Genomic DNA, 12,644 nt, shown 5'->3' on the forward strand with positions numbered 1-12,644 from the left:
TTTTTTTTTTTTTTTTTTTGTACCAGGGAACAAGCTCAGGACCTTGTGTTTATGAGGCAGGCAGTGGACCCACTGAGCTAAATCCCCAGCCCAGCCCTGTGGCATTTTGTTATGGAGTCCTGAGCAGACCAAGATACCTTGGTGGGGACTTCGGCCTTCACTCTGAGACAAAAAGCCATGGGAGGGTCTGGGTGCAGACTGGCGTGTACTAACTTTAGCATTAAAAGACTCTGGCTGCTGTGCAGGAATAGAGGGCTTGGGGCAGCCAGGAAGCAGCAAGACCACTAAGAGGCTGCTGCAAACCTCAGGGGAAGTCTACCCAATGGTACCTTCCCTTCTTCAGCTTCAGAGTGGAACCAACTCATGGATGTGCTGAAAAAATGGGAAGCTCGGTAGAAAAAGCCAGGCACAAAAGCCCACATATGGTTTGACTTCACTTATGTGAAATGTCCAGAGGACACATGATGGACATGTTCTAAAATTCAATTGTGACGGTGTTTGTCTAACTCCACAAACTTACTAAGAAGGGTGGGTTTGGATCAGGGAGGTGGCAGGGAAAGTGGTAGGAAGTATTTGTGGATTATTTTGTATATGCACCAAATGGGATTTGCTGATGGATTCAACCTGAGGTGTGGGAGGAAGAAAGGGAACAAGGGTGGGTTTAGAGAACAATTTAGAAAACTTTCAATATTGCAGGCTCTGGTCTAAGATGTTTACAAACAGTAACTCATCATTTCACTCTTGTAACAATACTGTAAAGAATCGTATTTTACAGAAAATAAAACTGAGCTACGGAAACGCTAAGCCACTTTCCTCGAGCCCATCATTTGGTGACTGTGAGGAACTGGATGAGTGGGGTCAGCATAAAGAATGGTGAGGAAAAGGCAAGAGGGTTGGCAGCAGGAGGAGCAGCAGTACAGGGGTGCATTCAAGTAGGAGGGGCCCAGACAAATCAAAGAGCAGAGGGTTAATCCAGGCAGGGTGCAAAGGGAAAGTTGGGACTAGAAGTAGGACTTTAGCGCCATCGGTGTTCAGATGGGATTTAAAACCATGAGATTCATAGAGGGCCAAGAAGAGACCCAGAACAGATTCCTGGGGCTCCCCAATGTCATGGTTGTCACAAGCATGGGAGACAAAGCAGCTGGTGAGGTCAGGGTGTGGCTTGGCAGCCAAGGGGACGAGTGTTTCAGAGGGGCACTGGGGTCTGGTGTGACAAATGCTGCTGCTGAGTCAGCCACAGTGAGGCTCAGCAACTGGCCATGGGCCCGGCTGTGCTGGGGTGGTGGGCTGTGCTGTGCCTTTGCGGCCTAGGGAGCAGAGGAACACAGAGGGTCCAGGAGGTCTGAGGGATTTGAGGATTCTGAATCCTGTGAGGGTTGGGCACATGCACCCCGAGGAGGAACCAACCACAGAGGACACTGAACTTGCCAGTGGTCACTACACTCAGGTGATGGGGTTGGAGGGAAGGTGTATCAGTCAGCTTTCAGTTACTGCAACAAACACCTGAGGTAATCAGTTTATAGAGAAAAGATTTGTTTTGATTCATGGTTTCAGATCCAGCCTTTGCTTTGGGGCCTGTAGTAAAAGAGCACATTATGATGGGAGTGCTTGGCAGAGGACACTGCTCACCTCATGGCAATGAGGAAGCAAAAGAGAGAGGAAGAGGAGGAGCCAGGATCCCAAAATCCCCTTCAAGGTCCCAACTTCCTCTCTAAGGACCTAACTTCCTTCAAGGTCCTGCTTCTTAAAGGTTCAGCCACCTCCCAGTGGCTCCATGGTCTGGGGACGAAACCTGTAACACATCAGTCTTTGGAGACATTCAAGACCCAAATGACAGTAGGAGGCTTGGCATGGGAACACAGAAAAGGCTGGTCAGGAGCCTGCCTTGAGGCCAGCTCTGGGGACTCTGGGGCATGTCTGCGGGCTGTGGGGATGAAAGCAGCCGGAACACAGTGGGAGTCAGGTTGCTTTGCTGTGGAGCTTCTTGCCAAAGCATAAAAGTGAGAGCAATTTTGCTTAGAAAAGAAACTCAAAGCTGTCTGAGGACAGTGGGCTGGAAATGGGGCCAACGCCCAGTGCACTAGGTATGGGTCACAGGAGGCAATGGACGGTGACATGTGTGGTTGTGTTATCATGAGCCACCTGGTTTTCTGTCCCAACCTTAGGATGAGCAATATGTGAAAACAAAAGTGCTAGATTCTAGACATGAGTCAGCACATGGGAGAACCTCAGGCGATGACTAAGTCTCCCTTTGGTTGAGCGGACAGAGATTTGGGTAATTAACATAATTTGAGTAATTAATTGGTTTGATTTGGTCTCCTCTGAACCATACAGATCTGGTTAACACTGGAGATACAATTAGAGATTGTTACATGTCTCCCTATTGACTCTGCTTACGGGAGACTTTTTGCATCACCAGGTGGGGTGTGGATTACTTCATCTGATTTAGAGAGCGGGATACAGCGTCTGTGTTTTCAGCTCTGTGGTGAGTGAAGAATGGCAGATGGGAAGCCCTGAGATTGGCTGCTGGTGATCCCATGGCAATTTAGACAGGGGCAGACAGCCAGGCTAGACGACCTGAAAAGTCCCGTCTTATTCGTTTGTTAGGGCTTTCTTAGCAAGGAACCACAGACTGGGTGGCTTACACAACAAAATCTGTTTTCTTACAATCCTGGAGGTTAGAAGTCTGAGATTCAAGTGTTGGCAGGTTGCGGCTTCCCCTTAGTCTTCTCTTCTTGGCTTGCACACGATGACTTCCCCCTGTGTCTCTGCAGGGTTCACCCCTTACACATTCATGTCCTGCTTGCTTATTATGAAGACACCAGCCATATTGGAATAGGGCCCACCGATATGACCTCACTTAACCTTATGCACATCTTAACAGCAGCTCTATACCCAAATCTAGTCACATTGTGAGGTAATGTTGGGGCTTCAACAGATAATTTTGGAGTGGGACACCATTTGGCTCATGACAGCATCCAATCAAGAGTCTGAGGTTCCAGTCCTCTCCCTTCCCCCTCATTAACTCCCTACGAATGAGGCATGATTCCCTTAGGACCTCAGTTTTCCATTTGCTCTGCCTCCCTTAAGGGGGAAGCTCATATCAATAAATGTACAAGAAATGGCTTTGCAAACGCCACAGCAGGGGTCCTCAGAGGGACCTCACCTCCTCAGGGGCATTTTAGAAATCTGTGCACGCATGGACTGTCCCTATAGTTGAGGTGCCCCATGACAATTAGTGGACAGGAACCAGGGAGAAGCCCTGAGACATGAGGGTCAGCCCCACACAACGAACTGCCTGGTATCACTCACAACTTTCTAGTATCCTCTGTGTATTCATGTAGATGGAGAAATGTACAATCACGGGAAGCCAGCACCTTATTCTATATTACATATAAACAAAGTACAGTGGACCCTCTGCATCCACAGGTTCTGTTTGCACAGATTCAACCAATCTCAGATAGACAATAATAGCAAAATATGTGCAATGAACATGTACAGGCTTTTTTCTACACTTGATCTTAACCAAGAGGCCGAGAAGCAATAACAGACTTTTCTCTTATTGTTACTCCCTACACAATATAGTATAAGGATGATTTACATAGCATTTACATTACATTAGGTATTACAAGTAACTAGAGAGGATTTAAAGTACACAGGAAGGAGTGTGGGGGTTATATGCAAATACTGCACTATTTTACATAAAGGACTGACACATCTATAGATTTTGGTATCTGGGGGAACAGGAAATTGATCCCCCAAGGGTGCTGAGGGGTGACTGTATTTCTCTTGCAAACTGTAAAGGTTCACTTTTTAAAGGAATGCATAGCCAATCAGATTGAGAGAATGTTGTGTCTTATTTTGTTCAAAACTTCACTAGAAATTCTTCACCTGTTTAGAAAACATTGTCCTACCACACAGGTGAGAAAGTGGGTCTCTAATGGCAACGCTGCTCAAGGGGTCTGGGTCCCAGGTAGCATCACCACGCTGGTGTGCCCACATCTCAGCTAGGGCAACTTTAGTTCTGCAAGGAGGTGTCTGCCTCCCTCTGTCTTCTAGGATAGCTATCAAATATATACGATCTCAATTTCCTTCCCTTATATCCTTCCCATTACAGTCAGGGCATTATCTATTTTCTGGAAATGATGAGTCACATATTTATGCATGAATTCCATTTAAGTGTAGTAGAGGGAGTGCTAAAGACATTTTTAAATGGGAGCAGTCAGCCAGGGGCTATGAGCTCGTCCCTGAAGTACCACCCAGGTACCAGCTTTGGTGAGGGGGAAGCCAACAGTGGCTGTCTTGGGAATCAGACAAGCCTTCAGCTTCCTGGGCTGGAGCTGATGCAGCCCAGGGTGATGTGATTGCAGGGAACTCCTGTAAGAGGAAGGGGACTTTGTTTTTGTCATTTTTCCTGCCTCAAACACCAGCAAGGTGCTGGCACCACAGTGGCCTCTAATCAGGGCTTTAGAAGACAGGTTGGTCACCATGAAGGCTCCTGGGCTTCTGTTTCCCTGCTTGCTGGCACAGAGGAGCTCAGGGTGAGGAGCATGGGTGAAGAAACACCCACTCTGAGCTCATTTACCCCTGCCAGGCATCTGGTAACAGCATAAGAATCCGGGACACTTGGAGGCACAGGCTGGGACAGGCCCTTGGGGCCTGGGTCGTCACACGGGCTGGGAGCACCACGTGGGCAGGCCACTTGCCTCCCTTGATGCTCGTTTGTGTTCAGCTTTGCTCCAGGCCCGGGAGCCAGCCCTGCCCCACCCTGGGGCTTTGGGTTCCACTAGCGGCACAACACGTCAGTAAGGCCTGGCTCCCCAGTGACAGCTACTGTCCCCTGGGCCCACTGCTGAGCAGGCGGATCCTGCCCCACCTGGCTCCCTGGCCCAGGTTTCTTTTCCTGGGCTTGTCACTTGGTGAGATGTGGCAAGTCCACCAAGGAGGGCCTGCTCTGAAGCCTCTGTGTGCCCTTCTCCGAGGGTGGCCCCGTCTGTCAACACCCACTATTCACAAACAACTTGGAGGTTCACTGGACCCCTCATCTTCTGCTGGCCATGTCTCTTGGGGCTTCAGCTGAGAGGCCCCAAACACAAAGCCATGTCTCTGCTTTGATAGCCCTTCTCCCCATTTCTCAGCTTCCTCCACATCCAGCAGCACTGCCTGTCCAATGGCAGATTTGCAGGGTGCCCTCCAGCCTTCAAGAGCCCCGATTCCAGAGGTAAAGCCCTGGAATCAATACTGAGACATAAGCTCCCTAGATGATTCTGTATCTGTGTGTCTGGGACCCCTGGCTACAGAACAAGGTCCCAGAGCCTTTGTGGTGCCCGTGACCTTCACCGGCAGGCTCTGGTTCACCTATCCAGTCTCTCTTCACAATCGGACTCCTTCCACCTTTGCTATTGCTCCCCCATCTTGAGCTCTGCCCTTGCCTCCTTCCTCTACACATGCCCTTCCTTCTGTCTGGAGGACTCTCTTCTTCTCCCTCTTGCAGACTCTTAACATCTTTTCGGACAAGGTCAAACAGCACGTTCTCTGGAAGCCTTTCCTGCTTCCCTCCTGAGAATCTGTTCCCCATCACTATGTCATAGCATGATTATACATCTCTCACCTTGCTCTGTCTTCTTCCTGTAGCCCTAAACAGCACTGCCCCCTCTGGTGCCAGCCCCTGGAGGGCAAGGGAAGGTATCTTATTTATGTTTAAAACCCAGCAACAAATGCCATTCCTGGTACACAGTGGGAGCTTGGTAAATATTCATGTAAGTTTAAGTGGTCTCTAGGACCCTAATTTCCCATCTCTTCTTAATTGGGGTTTTGCCTTAGGCTGCCTGGCTTCATTTAAACCTTGGTCATTAAAAAGCAGTTCCTTTGTTTTCTCAGTGAGGTTCATATTTAGCTAAAGAGATTTATTCTTCCAATAAACACCACTCTCCAGGCAGCCACATTCATCTGCTTCTCCTACAGAGAAATGAAAGAGAGGCCCAGGATGCACCCAGAACCCCTGTGTGGGTGAATGCAGAAAAGGGGGCCAGAGAAATTCATTTAGGTCTCACTGCCAGCTGGTGACCAAGGTTGCTTCCCTGGCATTTTCTCCTGTGTTTGTTTGCAGGGTTAAATGAGAGTCTTGGTGGTGTGTGGGGTAGGGACAACTCAGAAAGAACTCTGTTCTTTGTTCCACTGACAGCTTTAATTTTTAATATGAAAAAAGCCAATCTCAAGTTTTTGTTCTAAGATAGTGGCTCACTTGTCAGAGATGTAGAGACGACAGGCATGGTTGTTAGCAAACTCATAATTCCATCAGGGCCAAGTTGGTCAACAGGCTCCAAGCCACAGAGATTCATGCTGGAGAGAATTTCCCATTCCTGCTGACCTGCTGGAATATTCTGCCTGAAGACAGGATAGGACTGAAGCCCACCTGAGATTTCTCAGGACAGATCTCTCTTCCCTTATGTTTTTCCTAGCTGTGAACCTTGTGTCTCTAAGGATTCCTGCAGCTGCACTATTTTCAGATGCAAACCAGCTGACCTAGTGGAGAGGTTGGCCCCTTCTCAGCCAACTGGTCTCCATCAGAAATGGGGGGCCCTCCGGGAGGTTAGGATGATGCATTGCTCAGCTTTTCAAGGCTGGGACAAACTACCTGATACCTGCAACTTAGAGGAAGGTTTATTTTGATTCACAGTTTCAAAGCATTCAATCCTTCGTTGGGTGACTCCAAGGCTGAAACATCATGGCAGAAGGGTGGGGCAGAGGAAAGCTACTCAACTTAGGGCATCTGTGAAGCAGAGTCAGGGAAGAGCCAAACAGGAACAAGCCAGGGGCAAAATGTAGTCCTTGGGTCAGAAGTGCTCTACTGATCTCCTAGGTGTCACTCAAGCTGATCAAGCTGACATTAAAATTAACCATCACAATGCAAATAATAATAGTGTGCTGAGCTAGACACAAACAATAGTCTTGCTCCTAAACTTCTGACACTTCAGAGTGGGAAAGGAACTTTGAAGACCACTTGTCCAACTCTTCCATTTTATGCTCGAATTCTCTTTGTAACACCCCTAGCCAAAGATGATTATCTAGCCCCTGTATGGTCAGTTCCACTACAACAAAACTCATTCCCTTCCTGGACAGCCCATTCTGTTTTCAGATTGCTTTCCTAGCCAGCTTTTTCTTATGTTAAGGTGATATCTGCTTCCATGACTTCTAGGGGTGGTCTCACTGGTGCCTGATTGTATAATGTATGGAAAGTCTTCTGGGTTTGATATGTTCCCCTTGTCTGGGTGAACTGTTCCTGGTTCCCATATACTACCTCTGTGGGTGGTGGGAACCCACATTATTATTGCTTTTTCTAAATGTTTATGACAAAGACCTATGTGAAGAGAGCTCCCCAGTGACGTAGCTGGCTCCCACATGAGGACTATCATCCACAGCCATCACAGCAAAATGGCAACTGCCCCCACCTCAAGACTTGGCCCTGTAGTGGGAACATTGAGGTACTTGAATATTTATTAAATGGATACAAAAATGAGTGGATAAACTGGCTGGATGCATGGTTAAATACATAGATAAATGGACAAATGAATGATTTAGTAAGTGGAGGAAGCCAACTTGGAAATATATGGAGCAATCAAGCAGTATCTATGGGACCTCTTCTATACCAAAGTTGCACTGAGTAGAAGTCTCAGGAAAAAATGAGTTGTTTACCAAAAGGTGCAGTCACACTTTTATCCAAATGTTGGAAACCGTCTAGACCCAAACCTGTGGAAACAGTTTTCTTCCTCTCTGGAGCTAATATTTATTGACATTGGTCATACAGCAAGTCACCAACAGGTTTAGCAATTGGGGATTGAAAGAAGTCAGAGATAGAAATATTAGCGATCAATGGGTCTTGCCCTCTATTTTACGGTGAGAAGCTGGAGATGCAAGTGCTTTACCCAGAGTCATACAGGACATTAGTGCCAAAGCCAATTCCATGGTCCTGTCTCTCTACTTCTACTTGTACCTCTTGCTGGTATGCATTCTTTGCTCAGAAATTATTTTGATTTAATCCAAATCTCTGGTGCATTTGCTCCAAATAGTCTGTTTGCCTGAACTTGAAGACCTGGATTTAGATACCATAGACAACATCCACATGTTCACTCACTCAGTTTCTACCCAGCCACACTTAGGGCATCTCTGCCATGAGTCAAGCTCTGTGCCAGGCTTTGGGGATAGACAAACGAGACATGGCTCCTTTCATGAAAGAATCTCTCCAGGGAGAAAAGCCACACTAAACAATAAGCAATGTGCTCAGGCTATAAAAGGGAAGTGGGTACCCAGAGGAAGGAATGGCTATCTCAGTTTGGAGACACAGAAAAAGTCTTCCAGCCTTTATAACAATTAAAGAATTATCTTAGTCTCTTTTATGTTTCTGTAACAGAACACCACAGCCTGGGTGATTTAGAGTGAACTGAAACTTATTGGGCTTATGATTCTGCAGATTGGAAAGTCCAAGATCAAGGGACTGCAATGGTGAGCTTCTTTGGCTGCATCGTAATACGGCAGATGTTATCACATGGGGGAGGGATACAAAGGGAATCAAACTCATTCTTTTCTCAGGGACCCACTCCTGCCATAATAATATTAATTTATTCCCAGGGGTTCTTATCTCTTAAAGGCCCCACTCTCCACTCCACTGTATAGAGGGTGAAGTTTCCAGCACATGAACTTTGGGGGTCACGCTCAAACCACAGTAGTGGTTTTAAAGGGTCAATAGAAACTTACGAATGCATGAGTAGGGGAGGTATTTGATTAAGAGAAAAGCTGTTTGCTAAGGCAACAAGCTTGAAAATACCCCAGTATCAGCTACAGTCCAGGATCAAATACGGGATGTTTCTACTTATTTGAGCTAGGGCTACAATGCTCAAAGTTCCCCAAGGGCCCATCAGGAAGTGGTGTGGCATGACCTTAACTGTTCCACGATTATCTGTTCTTGGGTTCAGATGATACTCTGGACAATAACAGCCTAGAAACTGAATCCATTTCAGGAGGAATTCTTTCACAAACCTCGTTAAAACTTAGTAGTTAGTGAGATTCATGTCTTATAACTGGTTGTAAGAAGCACAATGTTTTATAGAAATGATTTAGGTTTGTTTTTTTTTGCTTTTTGTTTTTTGTTTTTTTTTTTGCTTTCATTTTGACCATTAGTATGGAGGATAAACAGTTCTCCATATGTGTATATTATAAACAACTTTGAAGCTGTTCTTTGAAGTTAGTCTCCTTGGGTTTTTATGTGAGGCTCACAACAACCTCTGTGAGAGCCAGTGTGGAGTAGAAGAAGTCTTCATGTGATCAAACTCACAGATGGAACAGATAAGACCTATGATCAATTTTCAGAAACTGTTTTGCACTTGGGTTGCAGAAACATTAAAGAAAGCTTGTACACTACCAACAGAATGCTTAAATATCTAATAAATAAGAAATATAATGCCACTGTCAGAAGTTTTGATGGAGGTCGCAGGGAGCCAGAGAAGTAATTTGTGCAATAAATCCTGTGAATTCCCTTTGCTTTTCCCCCCTTCAGACAAAAGGTAAAAATAGAAGCCTCGAATAAATATATATCAGAGGTAGGAAAAAAAAAAGAAAGAAAATGGGGATTCAGAAAGAGCTGCTGCTTGATGGCCTAAGCCAACAGTATGGAAATGGCATCATGATAATAAGCACAGAGATACCACCCTATTTTCTCAGGAGCCATATTGGATTTGAGGAAATTTCTAAATGGTAGTTGGGGGGAAATGTTGCTGCTCCTTCTGGAAACAAATCAAATTGAACAAGGAGAAGACCTAGGTGATTACAAACATAGTTGCTACTGGCTAATGTTTTCTAGGCATTCCTTGATCTGAATTTATGATTGTTAATGACCATGACTGAAGGCCTCTCAGTTCTGACTTGCAAACCATCTGGCTTCCCCTTTCCTCACCACTGAAGATAACCAATGGCCTCCTTGTTGGTGAGGTCAAGGGACATTTGTCTTATCTTCCCACCTGCTGTGTGTGACACTGTCATCGATCCCTCTTTCCTTATAATTTGCCTCTCTTAGCTCTCAGGGTGCCCATATCTAGCGTATCTCCTCCTACTTCTTGTCCTCACATCCTAGTATCCTTTTCTTCTATTTGCACTTGAATGCTGATGTTTCCCAAGGGCCACCTTCACTCATGTTCACACACTCTGCACATTCAAGACCTTCAAACTCCATATATGTCTTAATTTGATGTTTTCAAATTCCTTCCAGAGTTATGCTGCTCAATAAAGGTACTGATGCTCCATGCAGTGACTGAAATTCAAATTCTTAAAATAAAATTGAATTCATCATTCATTTCTGCATTGGCATAAGCTGCACTGTAAGGACTTGAAGGCTGCTTATGGCTACTGTGTCAGGCAATGCAGCTAGAGGACATTTCTGCCATCACAGAAAGTTGTGTCAGATAGCACTGCTCTAGTTTTTGCTGCTTGTGTATTCCACAAATACCTTGTTATGGTTTATATCTAGATGTGCCTCTTGCACTTATAGATGGGTTGTTGAAGAATGATTGGATTATGAGGATTTCTAGAAGACTTGCTGTTAGGAAGTGGGGTCTGGTCAGAAAATGCGGGCCACTGTGGGCATGGCCTGGAAAGTTATGATCTCCCTTCCCAGCTCCTCTCTTAACTCTTTCTCTCTGCTTCCTCTTTGCTCTGCCACGAGTGAGCAGCATTCTCCTGCCATGTCCCTGTGCCACACTGTCCTGCCTTGGAGCCAGCCCGCTCTGCACTGAAACCTCTACAAACTGTGAGCCAAAATAATTTTTTTTTCCTTTAAGTTGTAAGTGTTGGGTTTGGGGGCTCAGAGATGAGACAGTGACAGACACACCTCAAACTCATTATGTCTCAAGCATATTATCAACAGAAGGTTGGTGTGTGAGTGGAAACAGGTGTCAAAGAGAAATAGGGGAGTAGAAAAAAAAGTAAGTGCAATGGTAAGTAATATATAACCCATGCCAAATAAGCTCAAACAATGAAGGGAATTTATTGAGCCACATGACTAAATGGTCCACGAGTTTTACAAGAGGCTTTTGCAACTACTCAACAATGTTATCAAGGACCATCTCTCCACTCAACCACTCATCCACATTGTCTTTATCCAAAGGGTAGTGCCACTTGTGGCCGTAGATTGGCTCCCAGCAGCTCCCAAGGTAACAACATTTTTCCTTCCTGTCCAAATGGATCTTGATCTTAGCATTTTCAACGAAAGACTTGAGATCCACTATGGTTGGATCATCCCTGACCACATGCTGTACCTGAACTCAGCCGTCTGGCCCTGCCTAGGGCCATGGAAATCATTGTGGGACCTGGTGCTTAGTCTGACCCTGGAGCTTGTATCAAGTAGAATAAGATTTTCCTGATTCACGAAGATCTTCAGGCAGAAATTGGGAGCTGTTGAGAAGAGAGAAGAGGAACACGTTGGGGATGATCCAAAGATGCATAACAGAGTGGGGAGGTATGGGCTTACAGGGAGATTAAAAAGTAGAGTTGATATTGAATTTCCAGTCTTTTCACATTTTAGAATGGCGACTTAGGCACTTTGGGTTGACTGGAAGAAAGCCGATCAGCAGCTATAGCAAGACCATGTTTGTGTTATGTAACCCACTGTGGATTCAGTGCAAGACCTGGTTCCTTCCATCTTACATCCCCTAAAGGAAAGCTTTTGCTTCTTAGTTGCCGAAACGATGGATTTCCGAGGTGTCCAGAGAACCAGCAAATTGGGTGTTTCTTTCAAAACTCAAAGTAGAGTGGGTGGAGATCATGTATACGGAACACTTCCTGGGGTAGATCTTTTCTCAAAATGGGGAAAGAAACACAAAATAAAAGGGAGGGAATGAAAGCAGAAAGAGAAAACACAAGTGGATACAATATCGCACACCTCCAGTTTAGTCCGGTGACAAGCAAAGCCACTTCTATGATAGCACAAGAAATTATTATATGTGCAAAAATCAGAGCAGTGTAATTTTTACACTGCTTTATTTTATGTTTGTCATTAATCCGTGTTACCTATAACAAAAGCATCATATTCCTAAAAGTTCTGGAAAAAATTCCCTTTGGTTTGTGGGGCAGAGGCTGGTAAAGCCAGTTCTTTTCAGAAGTGTGAATCAAGACAAGTATTGAAAAGAACCAGAACAGCACATAATGGACATCTTAAATGTGGAGTTAAGAGTGGCCTTGCAAACACTATGAACAACGGTTACTCTATTCAAGGAGCCTTACAGACCCCATTTAACTTTAAGTAGATTGTCACCCCTGGAGTCTCCAACAGAAGGGTTCCGATTTTCTCTTAAGTAATGTAGTGCTGAGAAAATGGGCTAGAGGATATTGAAATTCCCTTCTCATACAAATACAGAAAAATATTTTTCTTTGAAGTTACTTAAGACCATTTCTTTCAAAGCCAAAGCATTTGAAATGTGTACATGGTAGGAAGCCTTCCCCACAATCATTTATGAAACTCTGAGAAGTAGTGAAATAGGGGGCAGCCACTGTCATGGGTAAAATTATGTTCTTTAAAAAGATAGGTTAAAATCCAAACCCTCAGACCTGTGAATGTGACTTTGTTTGGAAATAAAAACTGTTTTTATTTGTTTGGG

Source organism: Fukomys damarensis, unplaced genomic scaffold (assembly GCF_012274545.1).
Source record: "Fukomys damarensis isolate Sample0158 unplaced genomic scaffold, DMR_v1.0_HiC HiC_scaffold_21, whole genome shotgun sequence".
Lineage (NCBI taxonomy): Eukaryota > Metazoa > Chordata > Mammalia > Rodentia > Bathyergidae > Fukomys > Fukomys damarensis.